The following is a 4,318-nucleotide window of genomic DNA, read 5'->3' on the forward strand; positions in this document are numbered from 1 at the left end:
AGAGCACAATTTATCAAAACATATGGGATATAGTGTAGGCAGCCTTTAGCCTATATTACAAAAGAAGAAAGAGCTAAAATCAAAGATCTAACTCAACAACTGGTGAAACTGGAAAAATAACAGTAAACCAATCCCATAGCAAGCAGAAGGAAAAAGATAAAAACAGATTAGAACAGAAATAAATGAAATTAAGAACAACAACAACAACAAAACCAAAAGCTAGATCTTTTAGAAGATCAATAAGATTGACAAAACACTATCTAGACTAACAAGAAAAGAAAAAGATACAATCAGAAATGAATGGCGGGCGGCGGACTTGGCCCAGTTGTTAGGGCATCTGTCTACCACATGGGAGGTCCATGGTTCAAACCCTGGGCCTCCATGACCCATGTGCAGCTGGCCCATGCGCAGTGCTGATGTGCGCAAGGAGTGCCGTGCCATCCAGGGTGTCCCCCACATAGGGGAGCCCCACGCACAAGAAGTGCAACCCGTAAGGAGAGCCGCCCAGCGCGAAAAAAAGTGCAGCCTGCCCAGGAATGGTGCCACACACACGGAGAGCTGACACAACAAGATGATGCAACAACAAGAAACACTGAGTCCCATGCCACTGACAAAAACAGAAGTGGACAAAGAAGACGCAGCAAATAAACACAGAGAACAGACAAACGGCGGCGGTAGGGGGAGAGAAATAAATAAATAAATCTTAAAAAAAAAAAAGAAATGAATGGGAGAAGTAATGGCTGATCCCTCAGAATTAAAAAGGATCATAAGAGAATATTATGAGAAAGTATATGCCAACAAACTAGACAATCTGGATGAAATGGATGCATTCCTAGAAATGCACAAACTTACGCTGACACTACAAGAAATACAAGAACTTAACAAACAAATCATGTTTAAAAAGATTGAATCCTTCATCAGAAATCTCCCAACAAAAAATGTCCAGGATGAGATGGCTTCAAGGGTGAATTCTGCCAATGATTTTTGAAAAGAATTAACACCAATCCAGTTTAAACTCTTCCAAAAAATTGAAAAGGAGGGAAAATTATCCAACACATTCTATAAAGCCAATATCATTCTAATGACAAAGCCTGATAAAGACACAACAATAAAAGAAAATTATAGAACAATCTCTCTAATGAATAGAGATGCAAAAATTCTCAACAAAATACTTTCAATTTGAATCCAACAGCATATCAAAAGACTAATATATTATGACCAAGGGGATTTATTCCTTGTATGCAAGGCTGGTTCAACATAAGAATATCAACCAATGTACTGTACCACATTAACAAAAGCCAAAATTGTACTCAATGGAGGAAGGTTGAAAGCTTACCCTCTATAATCAGGAACAAGAAAAGGATGCCTGCTGTCACCAGTGCTGTTCAACATTATACTAGAAGTTCTGGCTAGAGCAATTAGACAAGAGAAAAAGAATTAAAAGCACCCAAATAGGAGGAAGTAAAACTCTATTTGCAGACAACATGATCTTATTTAGAAAATTCTGAAATATAAAACTACTTGAACAAACAAATGAGTTCAGCAAAGTGGCAGAATAAAAGATCAATGTCCAAAAATCAGTAATGTTTTTGTACACTAGTATTGAACACTCTGAGAAGGAAATCAGGGAAAACTTCCATTTACAATAGGAACAAAAAATTCAAAAACCTAACCAAAGAAGAACAAGAACTATATGCAGAAAACTATAAAATGATGCTAAAAGAAATCAATGAAGACCTAAACAAATGGAAAGATATTTTGAGTTAATGGATTGGAAGACTAAATAACATGAAGATATCAATCCTACCCAAATTGATTTATAGATTCAATGAAAAACCAATCAAAATATGAACAGCTTACTTTACAGAAATAGAAAAGACAATTACCAAATTAATTTGGAAAGGAAAGTGCACCCATATAGCCAAAAACACTCTAGAAAAGAAGAGCAACATGAGAGGAATGACACTACCTGCCCTTGAAACATATTACAATACTACAGTGATCAAAACAGCATGGTACTAACATAAAGATAGATGCACTGATCAGTGGAATAAAATAGAGAATCCTGAAATAAACCCTCACCACTACAACCGACTGGAATTTGTTTAGTTATTTTTTATTGTTTATCTTTTTTTGATACTTAGATTGCATAAACGTTATTTTAAAAATACAGGGGGTTCCCATATGCCCCAGTGCCTTCTCCTTCCACAGTTTTCCACATTAACAACATCCTTCATTAGTTTGGTACATTTGTTAAAATTGATGATCACGTTTTTGAGCATTGCCTCTAAGCATGGATTATACTTTGCATTGTAGTTTACACTCTCTCCTGCACCATTTTGTAAATTATGACAAGATATGCCCCAGGTGAACCTCTTCCCCAATCATTCCCCCTCTCTGACACCCCACACCCATGATCCTTCCCTACCACAGTTGTAACCCTTCTGTGTTCTAAAACTTCTTAAAAAAAATGAAGCCAATACACTGGAGATGCTGAAGGCAGGGAGAGGGAAAAGGACAGGTAATATGGGCATTTTCAGGACTTGGAATTTACCTGAATGACATTGCAATGACAGAAACAGGCCATTATATATCCTGCCATAAGCTACAGAATTGAGTGGAAGACAGTGTAAATTAAAATGTAAACTATAATCCATGGGTAGTGACAATGCTACAAATGTGTTCATCAATTGCAATGAATGTATCATACGAATGAAAGAAGTTATTAACGTGGGGAAGGGTGGAATGTGTGGGGAGTGGGATGTATGGGAATTCCAATATGTTTTTGTGTAACATTTTGTGTAATCTAAGAATCTTTTATAAAAATTGAAAAAATGAAAATATATATTTAAAAATGAAGCCAGTAAAATAACCTAATACAAATAATAAGGTAATGAAATAATAATATTTTTAAAAATAACAAAATAGAAAAAATTTAAAAATAATCTGAAATTTTAAAATATAAAATTTGTTTTTATGTATGTCTTTCATAACTGTAACATCTGCACATTGCACATTAATATATTCTTCTGTTTTTTTTCCCCTGGTGTCTTATTTTTACATTTTGTCTTCAAAGAAGATTTAAGTTACAGAAAAGTGATGTACAGAATATAGGGGATTCCCATATACCCAACATTCTCCCCCATTTCCCCTTTCCCGTTAATAACATTTTACATGCTTATGGTACATTTGTTTCAATTGATGCACAAATATTTTAACATTGCTACTAACCATGGTCAATGATTTATATTATGGTTTACATTTTGGACCATATACTTCTATAAATTCTGATGAAATTTAACAAGGCCTGTATCCATCATTGCAAGATCATGTAAAACAGTTTCATTACCCCCAAAATGCCCCATGTTCCATCTATACTATTCCTTCCTTCCCGTCCCCTTGTGACCCACAGCAACCACCAAGCTTCACTCCTTGAAGAACAAGATTCATAGTTACTTGCAAGAACACTGAGGTCTTGACATACTGGCCTGTCTTCTCTTATTAGACACTGCCTATGCTTTTGAAAGACTCCTGCCCCTCTACTTGAGAACATAGCAGAACTCCCCAGGATGGGATTCCAATTCCTTCCCACTCATTATGTGGGTCTCCACCCATGATACAACACAATATGACAGGATGAACACTCACACACTCCCTAGAAGCCTGCCCCAGGTGTGCCCTGTCCTGCATGCCTCCCAATTCACCACCCTAAACCAGTAACCCTCCCCTGCCATATTTGCCAAAAGAACATTCTCAACATTGTAGTTTTAACAGCATACCTGCAAATCGCCAGAATTCACCTGCTTCTGCACTCAACCCTCTCCCCAGCTCCACGGAACACCCAACACACCCTCCCCTTCTTATTTCCCCTAACAAACCAGCACTGTCCAACCCAATAGCATCACTGCATCACTGTCATGCCCATCCATTGCACAACTACACCCTTCCTCCTTACCAAGATTTTGCCCATATGGGCATTGGCTTGCAACCTTCTCCCTTTCTGTCTCCTATAAACCTATCTTCAAGACTCTAGTTCTGTGAGTTTTCTTAATTGGCTTAACTCATATCAGTGAGTTCGTTTAATATTTCTCTCAATCTTTTGGATATGGATATCCAGTTTCCCAAGCACCGTTTGTTGAAGAGGACATTCTCTCTCACTTGAGTGGCCTTTGTGGCCTTGTCAGAAATCATTTGACTATATATGCAAGGATCTATATTAGAACTCTCAATTCGGTTCCATTGGTCAGTACGTCTGTACTTGTCACAATACCATGCAGTTTTTGAACACTGTAACTTTGTAGTATGATTTAAAGTTAAG

Source organism: Dasypus novemcinctus, chromosome 14, assembly GCF_030445035.2.
Source record: "Dasypus novemcinctus isolate mDasNov1 chromosome 14, mDasNov1.1.hap2, whole genome shotgun sequence".
NCBI classification, from domain to species: Eukaryota; Metazoa; Chordata; class Mammalia; order Cingulata; family Dasypodidae; genus Dasypus; species Dasypus novemcinctus.